The sequence below is a fragment of the Pseudophryne corroboree genome, chromosome 6 (assembly GCF_028390025.1).
Source record: "Pseudophryne corroboree isolate aPseCor3 chromosome 6, aPseCor3.hap2, whole genome shotgun sequence".
NCBI lineage: Eukaryota > Metazoa > Chordata > Amphibia > Anura > Myobatrachidae > Pseudophryne > Pseudophryne corroboree.
In genome coordinates, this window is record NC_086449.1 from 367,741,023 (window position 1) to 367,761,206 (window position 20,184).

Genomic DNA, 20,184 nt, shown 5'->3' on the forward strand with positions numbered 1-20,184 from the left:
TGGAAGCAGGTAATGTTGTAGCTGGAAACAGATGAATCCACAATGGATTGGAGAGTCAGGCTACACCGCAGGTGGAATGCTGGTGCGGGTCTCTATGGTGGAAGTCTTGAGACAGGAGCTGGAACCTGGAAGACAATCACAGGAGAGAGACAAACAGGAACTAGGTTTGACAACCAAAGCACTGACGCCTTCCTTGCTCAGGCACAGTGTATTTATACCTGCAGCAAGGAAGGGATTGGCTAGGCAATTATGCAGATTAACAATACAGACAATGGATTGGTGGAAATGATCAGCTGACAACATCCAAGATGGCTGCGCCCATGCAGACACTTGGAGGGAAGTTTGGTTTGTAATCCATGTGGTAATGAAGACAGTAATGGCGGCGCCAGCCACCGGAGACAGGAGACGCCAGGCTGACAAGTGCACATCCAACCACGCGGACACAGCGGAGGCCGCGGCTGACGTAATCGCCACTCTGACACTCTGCATGCAGAAGCTCAGGGACGGCGGCGGAGGCCGCGGGAGACGCCATGCCAGATGTATTATAGCGTTACTGTGACAGCGTCTCAGAGAGACAGGAGAGGATGCAGGGATGTGAACATTAGGATAACAGATGGGATCCGGTCCTGGAGCGCTGAGCCAGCCTTAGGAGGCATCTGATGGGTAAGAAGTGGCGTCCAAATACCCGGATCGTGACAATAGATATAACATTCTATTGGTGTGTAGAAAGAATTCTGCTGGAGACCATTCTCCCCTATGTGCTGTGTCCCGAGAAAAGGCTTCCCAAACTTAAAGGGAAGTGTTTGATGTATTGGAGAGGACTGAGGAAGGTAGTGTGATGGGCCTTGGGGTCACAATAGGTAAAGTGATTCAATCCTGTAGGCCTTGAGTAACTCAAAATGGATGGAGAAATGTGTCTGACCACTCGCAGTGATATGTGTATAAACAGGATCAGGAATATTTGAGCTCCTTCACAAAGTAGGGGAACATGAAAATAAACTGGGGAGAGCAACGTCAGATTCCCCAGAATAGCTGCAAGGTCTTTGAGAGATATCTGCTTGTAGGCGGAAAGGATAATCTGCACACCGTTCCATTTCTCCAGAGGAATGCTCAAAAAAAAAAAAAAACAATGGGCATCGAGGAGAAACCCTAAAAGTTGAATATGAGTACTGTAGATGGGTTAAGAATTGATTTCTGGTAATTGATAGTAAAACCTAGACCTACTAGAAGAGACAGCATGATATTCTGATGAACTTTTGGAGTTTATATGTCTGAATTTAATAAAAGGATGTCATCTAAATAAAGCATGCAATGTATGCCCTGCTGATAGGGGTGGGCTATGGCTGCATTTATTATTTTGGTGAAGGAATAAGGGACATTTGCTAAGCCAAAACCTGTCACCATCCACTGGAACAGCTGCTCTTTCCACCTGAATGGTAACAGACATCTGTGATTTGGGAGGATGGGAAATGAGTGGAAGACCTTTTTGAGGTCTACTGAATCTTTACACCAAAACAATTTTGGTAAGAAGAAAATGAAGATCCTGTAAACATTCTATAAAGAACTTTTTGTGCTTTAGAAAACCATTTAGAGCCTTTACATTCAGACTGGAGGTACGGAACCATCCTGTTTTAAGATAGTGAAATTGTGGCTTGTCCAACCTTTCCTACAAGGACCTTCAAGTTCTATCTTTTCTTGAATAAAGGCTGTCTCTAATTTGACATCTAAACTAGAACTGCAATTTTTTGTTGTTGGACCTTTAATTAAAGACAGATTTACTGTAGGCCAAATTGAATAGTTTTCAGCAACCATATGCCTGAAGTTACCTGGACCCATTTGATATACTGAGAGAAGTAGCAGTCACTGGTGGTCCTTCCTCTGTCTGGAGGGATGTGTCTTCTTGTATCTTTGGTGGCAGCATGGCAAACATACCTGCACATCATGAATTGCCGCACATGCCTGCAACACAGTACAACATGCTGCGGCACCATTCACATCATGCGATCCTATGAGAGCCTAGAGAGAAATTTTTCACAGCATGCCTGCTGCAGCACTGGTAAAGATACAAGAGGACACATCTGTAACAAGGACCAGGGGCATCTGCAATTTTGTAATGAATTTAGCATAAGGTCTTATCTTTTGTGCAAGGGGTGACCTTATCTCCCAGCAGGGCATTCAGGAAAGGGACTATACCGGGCGTAAAAATAATGCTTCTACTTCTGGCAAACCCACATGACTACAGAAAGTCCACTCATCAGAATGCTAACTTGAGTAAAGTTAAAAACTGTACCTCAAAATTTTTTGACAAGGCCAAGCATGTGGACAACAGCTTTGCTCTTGTGGTTCTATCTGCTAGGGTTACTTTAACCATTTCAATGTTGCTTAAGCCTCTCTTTTTAGTAGAAGAAGCTGAAAAGACTCTCTCCTCAGACTCCCAGTCAACTGCCTTTGAATGCCTGTCAGGAAAAGTCACCATTACATGAGATGGATCTAGTAATATGTCCTTGGAGTTCCCCTAATAACAGGCCTTCGAGAAATGCCAGTTACGGTCCTGAGCATTATGCTTGCTGTGGGCAGGACTACAGATATGTCCACATACTGTACATCTGGCCTCCTGGCCCGTTATACAGCCCTTCTAGTCACGCTATGCCATGGAGTGACTCAGTAGCCCTGAGCTTCTTTTTGTGTGACTTTTTCCATTAAAATGCATCTTATTCACAAAACCATACGAATATGATGCACACGCAGCTTATGCTGATTAAAATTATATGGGGCATGTCTGTATTCTGTGTGAGACTATGGCTGTATCTGCATAAGATACAGTGTTTATAGGAACGTACAATTTCATATGCAGATACAGCCACAGACGCACACAGAATATAGGAATGATGCATATAAGAGTCTGCTTGCACTTGCGTCAAAGAAGATGATTGATGCTTACGAAGTTGCACGAGACCTGCTAGCTCAACTTGAGGCACGCCAGGCATCTCCCATTGCATGGCGTATTAAGACAAGAGGACACACCTCTGTATGTAATGTGTTACAGACCATAAGTGCCTGCCTGCTAAGGACAATACAAGGGAAATGTAGTGGTGTGCCTGAACTGAGAAAGCATGACAGAAAAATATGTTTTTATTTTTATTTTTTGCATGTTTTTCACCTGAAGAAATTCCAAAACTCAATCTCCTTACCTGCGAAATTGTGTAATTATTATATTAGTCATGTTTTGCCTTAGTACAAATTTCTCTCTGAGTGGATATCATTTTAGACAACTTTTTTCTTTTAATGATAATTTCCTTTAATAAAGAGGGCTAACGGTATACCTCAACCCAGCTTTTGTTAGGGTCTTTAGGGTCTGTACTGACTTTAATATGAGAGAGGCGCAGGGAGTCAGACACAGCGTTCTCATTCTTATGCGTTGAAGAAGAATCCGGATTCCAGCAAAGCTGCTAGGCCCGACGTGCATGTGACTCCAGCTTTGCTGCTCCATTGACAGGAAAGTGTTTCAAAGGTTTGAGGCAGCATATCAACGGGAGGCTTTCTGCCTATACCCACCTGCTGTTGTGAGCTTGCAAGTCTCCCAATAAAAATATAAATATACAGTAGTATATAGTACATTGTTTTTCAAAAGAGAAGTTTAATACCATATCCAGTTTGTCTGAATATGGAGGACATAGAAAGATGACACATGCCATATATGTAATGGAATACCTGAAGGGACATGTAAAAATTTGAAATCAGGGTTTGATAGTTTTCTTTTAAATGTTGAAAACTATACAGTGCCACCCAGATGATACACATCTTCTATTATTATGGTACATTTCTGATCCAAATTTGTAAATTTGCATTGTGTGTAGGTGGTGGAGAGTTAGTATTGCCACAAATAGGTATACGGTATGTTTACTATATTGAGGGTTTTTTTATTTGATGAGAGCCCAGCTCTGTAAGGGGTATATTTACTAAAGTGTGGGTTTATAGACATGGAGATGTTACCCACAGCAACTAATCTGATTCTAGGTATTATCTTCTAGAAGGTGCTAGATAAATGACAAGGAGCATTTGATTGGTTGCTACAGTATAAGTAGCATCTCCACTTCTATAAACCCACACTTTAGTAAATATACCCCTAAGCAGAGCCGGATTAAGCTAGGGGTAATAGTGGCGGCCGTCCTGGGGGCACACACACAGTAGGGGTCCCCACACATTCTGTTTTTTAATTGGAGGAGTCCCCTTCGGCGGCTCAGCTGTTCATTAACAGCGGCTGTTGTGGAGCTCCTTGATGAACATGCAGTCTCACGGGATCGTGAGGGGAAATCCCGCGAGACAGTCTGTGTGCTCCAGCATGCTGTCATGCTGCTGCACCGCTGCTCTGCTCCAGAGGTGGGTAGGTGAGTATGCTCTGGTGCGCTGTCCATGTGTGTGTGTTGTGTATGTGTGTGTGTGTTAGTGTGGTGTGTGCATGTGCGTGCTTGCACGTGTATTGAGAGGGGCGCTTTGCCAAAGGTAGTGGGGGCCCCGCAACCTCTGTCACCTTGGGCTCCCACCTGCCTTAATCCGGCTCTTCCCCTAAGTGTCTTTTAATATAACAATCTGTAAAAAAAATAATGCCGTGTATGAGATTTTGGTCCTTTCTCTAGCCTTCTAAATGCATCAATCCAAGAGCCCGTTCAAGACATATCTTAAGTAGGCAGTGCAGGAGAAAGGCAGGATATCAGAACCTTCATCTCCCATGCCACTTATGTAGTATTTGTTTGTTTCTAACTTCTTTAGGTTTTTCATTTGATTAGCTGAAGGCTGCATAAGCCTGAGGATATATAACAGCCCAATTTTTTGTGATTGGCTGTCTATGACTAAGCAGTTGCTAGGTAGTTTTTTGGTTCTATGGTAATTTTTCCTATAGGATTGTTGGGCTGTCCATCAAGGTTTTAGGGGCGTTGGTTTAGGAATATATATAATCCCAGTCATGTGCCTCAGACTTCCTCTTGCCATTTTGGAATGGCCCAGGAAGGCTGAGTACAGATTGCATATATATATTGTCTTAAGTCATTTCTTTTTGTGTCTCCTTTTGGCCCTGTTTTTGCCGCCCCCCCCTTCCCTACGTGTTTTTTATTTATTTCAATATGGTCCTTGTGTCCCTGTTCCCCTCGCTCCTCTGCCCGCATACCTGCTGGTCCCCCCCCCCCTTCATTTGGCTACAGCGCTGGCTTTCGGCGCTGCCGTCCCCGGAGCGGGGCCTCCCCTGTCTCCATCCCGGCATCCGATCGTGCATGGCGGGGTCGTGCCGCTGCGGCCCCCACTTCTCCCCCTGCTGCTTCTCTGGACGGGGTGGTGTGGTGCCCCTACCGCGGCGGGCGCTGGTGCTTGGCGGCCGCGGTCGTGGGGGTCATCCCCGGCGACTGTTGGGCTGCGAGCGGCTCTCTCCTCCGGCCCGGCTGCTCCGGGTGCGTCCCCTGCCCCCTCCCGTTTGTGGACCTGTGAGCCCACGTGATGGCGGTCGGCCCGGGGCTGGCTGCGGGGGGGGGGGGGGGGCGTGTCCTATGGCCAGGATGGGGATGGGGCAGCGGCGGTTTCAACGTGTCATGGTTTCTGCTGCACTAGGTGCAGCTGGGGTGTGCCACCAGGCTGGGGGGCTGGTTGTGGGGTCCCTCAGTGGGGGTGGGTGGGGGATCATGGCCCAGGCACCCTGGTTCTGGGGACGGGTTTACGGTGGGGGGTGCCGTGCCGCGGGTGGCCCCTTTAGCTGGGGTCGCCTGCCGTTGGGCTCGCGGCAGGGGTCTCTCCTGCATAGCCCCCCCCTTCTAGCACGGGGCTGTTCCGTCCTGCGCCCTCCCCGTGTCGCGGCTTGCAGGTGCCCCCATAGTGCCGGGCTACGATGGTGCGGAGGGTGGCGGCGCAGTCGCCTGTGGTGGCATCGTTCCACCTGCCTGGCACTGTTCCTTGTTTCTACAGCGGCTGGGTTTGCCGGGGGTCGGTTCCAGCAGTTTTTACCCGGAGCTCGTCCCTGGCCCATGGCGCAGCCGGTTACCACATCTTCCGTGGCGCGCCACCCGGGTCTGCTGGCTCCTACCCCCTGCAAATTTTCACCCTATTGGCTCAGTTTTGGCCCCTGGGGTTCAGCTCTCGTGGTCGTCACCTGACCTCTGGGCGCCCCCCCTCCCGACTGTGCCTCCTGTTTCGTCGTCGAAGCGCGGGCACTTCCTGCGCTTGGTGTCCCCTCTGTTTATGTCTGCGCAGGTGTCTGCGGGTCCGGGGTAGTCAGGGCGTCAGCACGGAGGAACCGGAGGCCAAGGAGGGATGCAGCAGCAGCAGCGGAAGACTCACCGCCGAGATCAGTGGCGGTGGCGGCAGCTGATGGTGTTCCAGGTCATCCAGGCGCCGGTGAACATGCTGTTGTTTCTCCTTATTGTTACAGTACTTTTTAACCTTCTGTAGGGTTCCTCTGGTTTTCCTTGGCGCCCGCGTTAGTTGGCTAGGCTCATTGCATGGCGCATGGCGTTAGGCGTCTTGGATAGGCAGGGCGCCGGCGGCTGTTCTCTCCGCCCCCTGCGGTTCGCAGAGAAGGCAGACGGGGGGGGGGGATGGGGGCATTGGGGAAACGGCTTTCCGTACTTTCATCTGTGGTTACGGTTTTGGATTTTACGGCTTGTGGCACCGGGTCGCGACCTGCCGCGTATCCCCACATGGTGTAGTTTTGTGTCAGCGCACGCAATTTAAATCCTAGGTTTCCACTTGGGGAGATTACGACGTGAAGTCCATCGTGATCGGGGTGGGAACGTCGTATTTTCCTTGAGTTTGTGGTTGGGGGTCACCTGGCAGGCCGGACCGCACAGTGGGGTCCCAGGTCGCAGGCCCCTCGCAGTTGGCACTTCTGTTTTGCGCTCCTTGGTAGGGGTGGGGTTTTTTCGCTTATGGCAGGGGCTAGTACACCAGAGGCGTCCACTCCCGTTTTCGTCACTCATGCAAATTTGTGAGGCCTGGCACCCGTCCAGTGACGGTGTCCCAGCCACGAGCGGGTAACCTGCCCGTGGTGGCACGCCGGCGTTTTATGTCCGCTCACGCTGTCCCGCATCAGGTTCGGCGGAAGGCGGACGCAGAACCGGCTTGGGGCTCGTGTGGGCTCTATGCCGTTTTTTCCTCTCTTCCCGACTTGTGCACCTTCCCTGTGGGGTTGGTGCCCATGGACCCTGGGCCAGTTCCGCCTTATCCTACATTTGTCTTATCCTCATGGGGTTTCTTTTCATGCTCCATTTCTGAGACCGTGCGCAGGGTGAGTATTAGTCTTTTAGGGACTCTGAGTTTTGTTTTGTGAATATGGGCCGGGCACCTCCTTTTTGGCTAACTTATACGTTGGGTCATGTTTTCGCCTCTTCCCCTGCGCCCCTATCCCCTGCAATTTTTCGGGCCTCGATTAGGTGCCAGTTTTATGTGGACAGGTGCATGTCCCTAGGGTTTCTGTCTCATGTGCCTCTTTGAGAAATGCGGCACTTTCTTGCGTTGGTGCATACTGTCCGTCTTCGGCCCCCCCTTGGTGTGCTCGCTACCGGGACTATTTTCTCTTCAAGTGTCTTGGAGACATTTCGGTTTGCAGCTATCCTTCTGTAGGTTGCCAGGTCTTGTTCGGGGTCCTGGGTGTTCCCGTTGCCCCGGTGCACTGCTAGGGCCCTACCGGTTGCCTGAGTTTTCAGGGGTTGGCACTGGGCACAATGGCGGGTTGCTGTCGCCTCCCCGCTGACTAGTTACCGACACTTTTGGTTTTTATTAACCACTGCTTGGGGCAACGCGAAGTTCGGTTTTAGCGGGTGCAGTCGTCGTTCAGCTCCTCCCCCCTTGTTGCGAGCAGGTTTATCCCCATGGGTGGCATAGTTTGCAGGAAACCTACGGGCCGCTGCGGGGTCGGCCAGGTAGCGATGCGCAGTTTCCCTTCCCGCGAGATCAGAGATGTTTTCATGCATTCGGTCTTCATTCCTATAGTCTTGTTACGGGGAGGTTTTTCGGGCCTCCTCTTCATTGTTCCCTCCGGTCCCCCTAGGTTTTGCGACTGTTGCAACTTCGGTTTGTCTGCTTGCGGCGCAGTTTTACCATTGCGCGCCCGGAGTCGGAATGGGTTTGCGGATGTTTTGTCTCCGTTCAGTTTGATAAGTGCCGTGAGTGGGTTCCGGGGGTGGCGACATAGGTTTTCTCATGCCCGTCCTCTGTCGGGCGGATTGTACGGGTGGCTACTTGGACTAGGCATGCATTGGCTCCTTCCTCGTTTGGGGCGTCTGCTGCGTCCTGGTGTTTTTTCAGTAGGTTGGATGCAACGGGTGTGTCCCTGGTAGATGGTTTGATGGTTTTCGTGTTCGAGCGTTATCTGGGAGGTAGGTCCAAGGCAGCCATGTATCCTGCCTTTGCGGGCATTTCCTTCCGTTCTAGGCTGCGCGGTCTGGTGGACCCCACCTAGTCTTTCACCCCTTTCGTGGGCGCTTTAGGGTTGGGGTTAGGGTGCATCCCGCGCCTGCGGATACCCATAGGCCTGCTACGTGGCAACTTTTGGCGGAGTTGCTGGGTGTGCTGCCTCCGGTCGCCGAGTCGGTGTTGGAGGTGGCCCCTGTTTAGATTAGCCCTTGCTTTGGCTTTCTTCTGGGTTTGGTGGGTAAGCGAGTGGTGGCGAGCAGCGAGGCATTTCGGGATTCCGGGGCCTTTTCTGTAACGCGTGTTGCATGATGGTCGGTTGCTCTGCAGGATGGTGTGATCCAAATCGGATCAAGCAGCTGGGGGTCGCTGGGTGTCCTTGGAGGCCCAGGAGGAGGTGGGTGTCTGCCCGCTGTGCCGGGCGCATGAGTATAGAGAGTATAGATGGGACTCCGGGGGGGGGGGGGGGGGACGACCAGTTGCTGATACAGGCGCTCGCTGGTCCTCTCTCTAATTTACAGTATGCTGCTGTGTTTGGGGTCGGTACCCATTCCTTGCGGAATGGGGCGGTTGACCATGCGGCAGCCACAGGGTCTGCCACGGCAGCTGTTCAGGAGCAGGGTCATTGGGGGTGTACTCTTAGGCCCTATTCCTTGCGGTTTGGGGTGGCTACCATGCGGCAGCCACAGGGTCCTCCACGGCTGCTGTTCAGGAGCTGGGCCGTTGGCGGTATACTTTTTAGGTCCTATTCCTTGCGGATTGGGGAGGCTGCCATGCGGCAGCCACGGGGTCCTCCACAGCAGCTATTCCGGAGCTGGTCCATTGGAGATATACTTCTTAGGTTCTATTCCTTGCGGATTGGGGCGGCTGACCATGCGGCAGCCACAGGGTCCGCCACGGTGGCTATTCAGGAGCGGGCCGTTGGAGGTATACTTCTTAGTTCCTTGCGGATTGGGGAGGCTGCCATGCGGCGGCCATAGGGTCCTCCACGGCAGCTTTCAGGAGATGGTCCATGGAGGTATAATTATTATAAGTCCTTCGGCATGTGGATAATGTTTAGTTGCGCCTGTTGCGCTAACCCAAAAACTTGTTTACCCGTCGGTTTTTGAACGGGTAGCGTTCAGGAATCGAGGGTGTGAAGTGAATTTTTACATTTTCCTCCGAGGGGGCCTAATTACAATTGGCTCATCAAAGGTCCACGGGAGGTTTGCGTTTTCTCCTTCACTTGGGTTATTTCTGTTCTCTGTCACTTGGTTTTCCTATGTGATGTATGTCAGTGTGATGATGTTAGGGTGTTTTTCTTTTGCAGCCGTCGATGGTTTGAACAGGAGTGGCTGGTTGGCCACTCTTACAATTTTTGGGCGGCAGGGCATTCCTTGGCGCGTAGGACAGCTGATGTTTTGGTCAGGGTGGTTTGTTGGATGGGTGTCCGTGATTAAGGGATACTGAGGGGTATTTGTACAGCTCCTTTGCCACCGTGAGCATAGTTGAGGTCGTCCTGGCGGTATTGTCCTGCATTTTGGGCGGCACTGATAGGGGTCGGGTCTACGACATCTACCTCAATGTGTTAATTAAGGCTGATTTCATGGGCCACATTGTCACTGCCCGGATATTCGTTTTGGGTGGTCAATTAGTCCAGCGTTTTTTCATTGGAGGGGGCGGTGCATTTATCAGCTATTGAGAAAGCCCGCAAGATGGTAATTCTGCTGTTTCATTGTTGTTACGGCTGTTAGGTGGAGTAGTTGTCAGGCATCCTCTGCTGGTACTGCGTCAGCGGCAGTTCTACAAGGAGGATGGGGTTTGTCTTCTCCAGCTGGAGTTTTCGGGTTTTCTTAAATGGGGTTTTGGTCCTTGCCGTTGGCGATCTTGTTTTCCTGGTTTTTATTGGTTTGGATGGCGGGGCGGCTTGTTAAACCTTTGTGGCGGGAAGTCGCTACCAACCAGCGGTCAGATGGGCATAAGTGGTCATTGTGGGGCACCCTCTTTAGAAGGACGGCAGGTGTGTCCTTACCTTGCGGTTCGACATTTAGACGTTCCCCTGCGGGAACCGAACGTTTGCCAGAGAAAAGAGTGGTGAGGCCTGCACAATGCGGGTTATGCAGGGAGGAGGCGGTGTTGTGGTTTAGTCCCCTCCTCAGTTTTTGTGTTTTCAATCTAAATGACTGGAGCTGGTGTCTGGTAGTGACTTTTCCTTTGCCATCCTCCAATATAAAATCAATTCAATTACAATTATAGCTTAAAGAACAGGTCAGCGATCAATAAATATCGTCTGACCTTTAACTACAGCTAACTGTGTCCGTGTCTTTATTTTAGTGTGTCGTTATTTTAGTGGTAAGCTAGTTTAAAGAAGTATTTATGTCAATCGCAATAAAATTATGGGCGCCTTAGATTAGCTGAAGGCTGCATAAGCCTGAGGCCATATAAGAGCCCAATTTTTTGTGATTGGTTGTCTATGACTAAGCAGTTGCTAGGTAGTTTTTTGGTTCTATGGTAATTTTTCCTATAGGATTGATGGGCTGTCCATCAAGGTTTTAGGGGCGTTGGTTTAGGATTATATATAATCCCAGTCATGTGCCTCAGACTTCCTCTTGCCATTTTGGAATGCCCTCCCGCCCGCCCTGACTATCTTTTTTCCTGCATCTTGTCTTTCTCGGTGGGCTCTTGACAGCCAGATTGGCGGAAAGTCGCTACCAACCAGCGGTCAGATGGGCATACGTGGTCATTGTGGGGCACCCTCTTTAGAAGGACGGCAGGTGTGTCCTTACCTTGTGGTTGGACATTTAGACGTTCCCCTGCGGGAACGAAACGTTTGCCAGAGAAAAGAGTGGTGAGGCCTGCACAATGCGGGTTATGCAGGGAGGAGGCGGTGTTGTGGTTTAGTCCCCTCCTCAATTTTTGTGTTTTCAATCTAAATGACTGGAGCTGGTGTCTGGTAGCGACTTTTCCTTTGCCATCCTCCAATATAAAATCAATTCAATTACAATTATAGTTTAAAGAACAGGTCAGCGATCAATAAATATCGTCTGACCTTTAACTACAGCTAACCGTGTCCGTGTCTTTATTTTAGTGTGTCGTTATTTTAGTGGTAAGCTAGCTTAAAGAAGTGTTTATGTCAATCGCAAAAAAAATTATGGGCGCCTTATGCCAAATAAATGTACTGTACTTTGAACATTTGCAAAAGGCCACTTTTTATGCTGTTGATTACTGCAGCCCTGGTTAACAAGGATTGTTTTTATGTTTCCAATTCCCCAGTTGCTTGTCGATTTTGTCTATAATTTAAAAGTAGTTGAGTTTATAAAAATTAAGTTAGATGGGATGAAAACCTTAAGATATTTTAAATTACTTGTGGCTATCGTAAATTGAGATGAGATTTGTGGAAGCTGAAGAATAAACTTTGGTTCAGTTAGGGGAAGTACAGGTACATTGTATTTCTGACTTATTTAAATATATTTTATAGCCTATTAAAGAAATGTATGCTGAACTGTTATGTTGCACTGCTAGAGAATTATAGATTAGCAACAACGTAATAACTAGGTAAATGTGTGAGTTTGCTTTCATATTTACACATTTTAAAACCTTGAAAAGCTATGATATCCCTCGGGTTTTTTATTATTATTATTATTATTATTATTATTATCATTATCCCTTATTTATATGGTACCACAAGGTGTCCACATCACCTTACAAAGTACAAAAACAGAAATGGTATGAACAAAACAAGAAAGAAGTTGTCTAATGTATTGAACGACCAATATATTGCTAGCCCTTTGGTGGATGTCTACCCCTGATATGTATGTCAACGACGTTGTTCACAGACATATGTCAGCCCTGCAGTGTAGTCGATGGCAGATATACTGTATATACACTTGCTGCAGGGACCACCGGTGACTGACATCTCAATTGGGCTGACACATTAAATGCCATTGGGTAGGTATGTTCCCAGCTTTACAGTACAGAACATTGCAAGTAATAATACACAAATAAGCAGCAGGGAGGAGATGATGGTAATAGGGAGGGAAAGAAGGCATATGAGAGAATAGGGCCCCCTCGTGAGAGCTTATAGTTTAAAGCAGAGAGGCATAAAGACAGGGGTGGCACAGTAGGGGAGATAGTGAACAAGGAACATGAAGCAGTGGGAGAGTCAGTGATAGTGGGTGAAGCAAAGTGGGCAGGTGCAAGTATGAAGGAAGATGAGATCAGCTATGCAAATGGTCGAGTACTGGAAGATGGCTTTCTGTGTTTCAGAGGTCTGAATTGAGTTCTGAAGGGGATGGGAAACCAGTGCAGGGCTTGTAGGAGAGAAAAGGATGTATGGCAGTAGTTTGTTTGGATAGGGCCATTGATGACAGATTGGAGTGGAGAGAGGTGGATATCAGGGAGAACAGATAAGAGGCAGTTACAATAAACCAATCTGGAGATGATGAGTGAGTGGATGAGGGTCTTAGTTGCTTCCAGGTTGAAATAGGGTCTGTTCCTAGAGATATTTTTGAGTTGGCAGGACTGCGAGAGGTACTGGATTTGTGGGTTGAAGGAGAGGGAGTCAAGGATAACTCCAAGACAGAGCAGATGCAGGCTAGAGGACACGGTGGTGCCATCAATAGACAATAGGCGAGGAACAGTGGTAGGTGAAGGTATTCGGAAGGGCTGGAAAATTATCATATTGAAAACCAATAGGAAATAGCAGAGAGATAGTTGGAAATACGAGTGAGGAGAGAGTGGGAAAGGTCAGCGGAGGAGATGTATTATGTGTGTGTGTGTATATATATATATATACACACACACACATAATACATACACACGGGAGGATATTGCAGCGGCTGGAGGAGATCGCGGGGGGAGAATAGCTAGTCGAGGGAGCCATCAGCGTTCTCTGCGCCCTATCAAATCCGGCACCTGGGGCACGTGACCCCTTAGCCACCCCTCTTCCGCTAGTTGCGGCTGTGGTCAGACTGCGCTGCACTCAGCACACTATTATTTTCCTCCTCCAGGTCCACTGGGATGGTAAAGTTTGAACAAGTCTGTTTTTTGGCAAAAATTACTTAAAAACGTGTGTCAGCGTTTTGACATGTTGGCATTTCAAAAGTCGGTATTCTGACTGTGTCGGCATTTTGAACATGTCGGCATAATGAATGTCGATATTTTGACTGTTGGGATTATGACCGTCGGTATTGTGTCCGTCTGTAAATCAACTGCTACCCGTGTAATGATATAAGCATAGCATTTTACTTTCGGAAAAGCCATCTATTTTGCTGTCTACACATTAATAGAGGAAAATCAGACCGCACAATGACGTAAGGGAGGGCAAGGTAAACAGAAGTGACTTATTAAAAGAACTGCTAAAATGGTAGTGGAATTAGTCTTTTCCAGCAAAAGACTATAAGAAAATGTGGCAATGTTATCTAGAAACAGTAATAAAACAGATCAGAAGTCTTTCCGCTGGTATATGATATGTTCCCTTAATGCAGGCAGCAGGGACTCACACCACAGCATCTATCTCATTGCTGCCATATATTTTGTGCAGCTTTATTACTTTTTAAACAAAGCAAAAGATGAGTTTGTCAAAAACAACATATGTGTGTTTGAGAATTGTGTTCCTGCTGCCACATCTATAACTGCTTCCCAACTGCTCTGAGCAGGAGCAGCTATTCTGCCCCCTGCTATTCTGCAGACTCCTTTTATTGCTTCTTGAAAGAGGCTTTTCGTGCTGTGCGGCTGCATCATTTTGTGCAGTTAGACAATTTACAGTTTACAGTTTCAAGTCACGTTCATCAAATAAGCCAAAGCAGTTTTCTTTTCCTAACTCAACCAGCTAATTAGACTTAATTAAGATAAAACCAGTATGGGCCTTTTCCAGTACACCTTGTATGGCTCCTGAAGGAGCCCCAGTGGAACCCAAATGATAATGGTGTTCTGCTGTGTAGAAGCTTATTGTACAAAACTGCAATATAAAGTAAGAGCCTGGGCAGTAGGTCAGCAGTTCTAAGCCTGTTAAAGCTTTTCCAAGTCATAAAAGAGCTTATATGTGGTATAAGGGCTTCATGTCAGGCTACTGATGGAGCAATTAGTGGTAAGAATACTGTTTTTTGCAGTTGGGAAATGTGGTGTAAATCCAAGCACTGCTATATGGGCAACCTTGAGACCAATTTACAGATAGTTCACATGGGAGTCATTAAAATTACAACAGGACAGGTTAATGCTTTTCTTCTAGATTTAAATGTGTTTTGTATGCATACACTGCTACTCAGCAACATGCACATTTTAGTGTGCTTGGGATATTTATCTTTTATTTAACAAGCCTGACAATTTCTAATTATTATTTTATTAGCAATATACAGTACGCCACTCAAGAGTTTGTGGCTTATTACTATTTCATAAGAAATAATACAATGATGTTATATACACTGGAGGAAGAATGCTAATAAAGATTTGAATGAACATATTTAAATGGACTTATCCTTTAAACACTGCAATGTAATGGAAATACAGATTGATATACTATAGACAGGTGTTGTTTGTTTCACTATTGTGGATTAAGGGATGTAACTAGACTTATTTCTTGTATTAAAGAAGAGATGTGCGCCTACCCCTGTGTTTTGGTCTTGCCAAGACCATCCTCTGTGTTTTACTTTTAGTCTCTGGTTTTAGAAAAACCACCCTTACATGTTTTGGTTTTGGATTTTTTTTTTTTTTTTTGTTGCTAAAACAGCTAAAATCATGTAATCTGAACCTGTTTTTGTTCCTCTAGTATTATTAACCTCAATAGCATTCATTTTCCAGTCACCTCACAGCTCACAATATTGTTTACCAATATTGGCAAAAGGCTGGCTGTCTAATCAAAGTGATAGAGCCGCGGTACAATCACACAGCGGTTACTTTAAGGGGATCAGTATGAATGACCGATGGATGGGATGCCGGTGGTCAGTATACCAACACTAGCATCCCATCCATCATAATCCCAACAGTCACCAAGTAAATCCCCTAACCCTCACCCTTTTTCTACCCTAACCCTTCCTTGTTGGTGCCTAACCATAACCATCCCCAGTTGTGCCTAACCCTAACACTCCCTTCTCTGCTGCCTAAACCTAACCCTCCCTGGTTGATGCCTAACACTAACCCTCCCTCCCCGGGCCCTAACCTTCCCTGTGCTTTCCTCTAACCCTAACCCTCCTTCTTCAGCCTTTCCAAAAAAAACCACCCCCATGGCAGGATGTTAGGGATGCCGGCTGTCGGTATTGTGATGCCGTCATCCCGTACGGCATTGGTATGTTGACACCAGGATAGCGTTCTACTTTGGGATGCCGGTTTCGTTATAGTGACTGCTGGTATCCCGTCCATTGGTTAGTTAACTGCTTCCCATTTTAAGAATGTAGCACATTTAAGAAACATTATAGCACAGCAGTGGTAGACAAAATGGCAGTTTAATAAACTATACACCCCCACAGAGAAAACTCCAGGACACTACAGGGAAATGGAGGTTGAGTATTTAGTGTAAGAAAGGTATAGCATTGATTAATTATTTATAAATTATTTTATTTAAAGTGATTACTTTGATTTAGAAAATATATTTATTTTTAGAAGAGAAAAGGCCATAAAGGAATACAATATTAATAGCCAAGGGTTGAAAAAGAAGCCAATAAAATTAATGTTTGCATTGCAGTACTGCAAACTCCTAAGCCTATCTTACACTAACAATTATTAGGAGGCTGACCTGTTGCCCATACTACCCCCACTTTACTAATTGTGTAACACACTCCTGTAGAACATTTATGAAGTGCACCAGAGAGTGTGAGTATAAGAGATAATCCACAGTCAGTGCAAAATGGAATTGCCCATGGGCTCTCCCAGCCACCCTTATTTTGTATATCCAAAAGGGCATGCACAGTTTAACAAGCCAAGCACTTCAGTAACAGGCACTGCCACATTTGTAGCCGAAGTGCTTGATTTGTTTGGGCCCCCACAAAAAATTTTTTTTGGGAAGGACTACCTTTGGTCATTAATGAGAAGGTTGATGACAAGGATATTGGCAGTGGCAATTGCATTTGGTAGACCAAACTGCTGGTAGCTGATACTGTACTGCTTATTATTATTTTACAGGATTTTTTCAGATTTTGATAATTAACTTGCATGAACTCACTGCAAACGACATAACAGGGAGAAGTGCCTAAATGGTTAACATACCTACCACTGCTAATTTTGGTGTCACTAATGGTAGAGACACCTTCTTGTATGTTGTCAGGATTATTAGTAAAAATAATTCAACACAAGAAGTGGCTTTTATGGTTTTATGTCAAGGCATGACAATGGCTTTCTTTTTATAACAGGCAAGAACTGCTGTCACTGGTGGCTGACTCACTTTAACACAAACAACCTCATCATTAACATTTTCTTCATCAAAATCCTCATTAGTATCAGAGACCCAAATATCCACCTCAGCCTGTTGCACTTCCATAGTATCATCCTCAATTTCTATTTCACCATCTGTACTTGCACTGCTGCACATCCCCACATTTGCAGAGGATGTAGAAATGGTGTAATGAGGCTACTCTATGAATACAGTGCCAGAAATGTCAGACTCACACATAGCTCTAATAGAGACCCATAGGGGTAAATTTACTAAAGCTTCTACAACAGAGAATTGGTGGTGTTGCCCATAGCAACCAATCAGATACTGTCTATCATTTTCTAAAAGGCAGTAGATAAAGGATAAACAGTATCTGATAGGTTGCTATGGGCAAGATCACCAATTCTCTGTTTTAAAAGCTTTAGTAAATGTACCCCTTAGACTCTCTTCAAAGATTTGTGAAGTTTGTGAACACACCATTTGTTCTTCAGCCTTAGAGGTTTCTTAGCACTGCTTTGCCTGTTTTACAGATAACACCTCTACTAGACTAGAGTCAGAGCAAGAAGGTGTTGCATCATCAAGTGGGCTTACAGAAGAAGATAAAGTTAAAATAAAGGGTAATGTAGTGTCACGCTGATCTTGTTTCAACCTTTAAATGTGAGGATAATTCCGTGAAGACCTTCTTTATCAAGGATGCTGAACACTCAATTTGATCCTCAGACAGAAAGTCATAATTCCACATCGTCAATTCATATTTCCTCTCCACTCTGGCTTCATCTGTCTATCTCTCGCATTTAGTTGTAATATGGGTTGCTGGGCTCACAGATTAAATAATGCAAAGTGATAGATATATTGCCTGAGTCCTTGATGGGAATTTCTTCCCCGAGGTATCAGGAAATCTTGAAGTTGCAGCCAGGATATGGAAACTCAGACAGTTCTATCTGCTCACTGTACACACACTAGGCGGAGCTTGCTTCTGATTGAAAGTAGCATTAAGATTTTCTGAAGTGTCTGCCCATCGCAGTCTTCCTCTTCTCTATTGCTTTACCTTTTTCTGACCCTGTATTCTGTTGTTAGTGATGGGTAGTTCATGAATGATCTGTTCATAAAGAACAAATCTTCAAAGTGAACTAGTTCACTTTGAAGATTAGTTCATTATGAACAAATCATTCAAGCATCTCCAAAAGCATCTCCAAGCATGTACAGGGTCTATGCCAAATTATGCCAGCTTCTCCGGATAGACTGGGAGTCTGATATGGTAGTCCATTCAGCTTCCAATTCTAAAAATGGTAGAATGGACCTACATTCAAATTGCTAATGTAGCCCTAGCAGGTAAAAGAATTCTAGTTAAGTTGTGCTCCACATGCTGGGCCTTGTCAGAGAATTCTGAGGCATTTCAATTTACTCAGCTTGCCTTTTTTCTGCTCTAATAGAGTGGATTCTCCACAGTCATGCAGGTTTACCAGATATACTTGCTTTATTTGAAGGCTGAAATAGAAGGCAAATCTATATCGTCTGTTGAGTCCCTGCTGGCTTTTAAACTTATTTTGCTCAAGGTAGGTAGAACAGCAACCCTCTTTAAAGTGCAAACATTTAACTACATAACTAATTTACATACTGTACTGTAGGATTCGTTGGCTTAATAGGGCCAGCCTCTCAGGCCTTGCTCCTGAAGTTATTAATTTTCAAAAATTTTCTGATATAAACTTTTTTTGCCCTGAGTTCCAGTTGCAGAGCTAGAAAGTACTTTGATGACCTCAAGCCTAACATTCAGTGCACACTCACACACACACACTTGTGCACATGCACGGCTTTGCTGTTTAGTCAGCAGGGAAGTTATTCAAAAGTTACACTTTCCCTGCCTGCAGTGGATCAAGAAGCATGCTGCTGATGCTAGGTGCAAATCCCATTCCCTAGAACAAATAAAGGTAGCAGATCATAGATTCCTGCAAACTACTGTATCACTCATGATTTCTATGCCAATCTCTGCAACTGTACCAGTTTCTTCTATCTCTTAATCTCAGAGTATCTCTATCAGACAAACTGTTTCAGAAACTGTACTCAACTCAGTCCAACCATACAATACTTATCATTTATCCCCACCGCACATGTGAACATGTTATAATGATCAATCAATCAATCAATCAATCAATCAATCCCCTGCACCCAAATAATCCTCCCCAGTACTATGAGCACTAAAGTCCTTCAAAAAAATCCCACCCCTCAGGGAATCCCTACCGTACTGTATATCATTTCACTCAAATAGATCAGATATTAGTCACCAATCTACTGTACATCTTCCTCAGAACCAGACTGATATGAAGCTTTGTTGAAACCATCTACATTATACTACTGTTCTACGCATGTGCCGAATGGGTACTGCGTGATCACATGGAGTGCCCCCAAGCCACAGCCTGTCATTTGCAGAGGGAGTGGGCAGAGCTTAGCAGCATTCCTGAATTACCTCCATTTCCTAGAAGTGACAAGATCAGGGTCTTCCTGGCCCCAGCAGCGTGAACAGCCTGGACATCCTGTGTAACCTGTGGGTTACTCAGATGGCCAATGTTCACGAAAGTGATCTGATGCTGTGTCTTCAGACGTAACAGCAGATCACATAAGCATGCAGAAGGCGTCTATTTACATAAGATGCCTCCTGCTGCTTTTGCATATTTCCATACAGCAGCAGGGTCCAAAGGCACAGCTGCTACACTATCTATGTCATCTTCATATATTTCATTTAATTACAACAAAGATTCTGCTGCCATAATGTACAATTTGCTGCAACTTACTCTACATTATCTATCCATAGCTAGTGCCAAATGACTAAAGATTCTGAAATGAGTTCCTTTCATCACAGAAGGAGAGCCTGAGTCGAATCTGTACTGTAACATTACAATGATGTCTAGAAAGCAGTTGTGTGTGTTTTTACAGTTTCTCAGCTTTGTGTGCTCACACAACAATTTCAAGCTATACAAGTGCAGGTCACTGAAACGGAAGCCTGATGTAGCACAGAGAAGTAAATGTGCTTATGTAGCAAATCTTGCCACTTGATGTTAATCTGTTTGGAAATGCCTCCAGTCTCACCTCAGGGGCTGGAAAGGCTGCTGCATGAAATGCTCTTAGCTACAAAGTCAATGGCAATGCTGCCACACAGTGCACTGTGAAAAGCTTGAGGAGAGATGGTATGATCACAGCTGTCACCTCAAGGTAAGATGGCAGTATTTTCTACACAGGCTGCTGGCAGGCAAGAGCACCTCCTGTATCCCCAAAAGATGTGGCATTTATAGCCTAAAAGAAAAGTAAATGGTGATAAATTCCTCCATACATACTGTACTCTCCAATAAACTGAGCAGAAGGAGGGTGATTTACTATACATCATGACTCTGGAGCACAGCTGATCAGGATTTCTACGAGTTTCTTTTAGAAGATGAAATGAAGAAATCCGACATTTG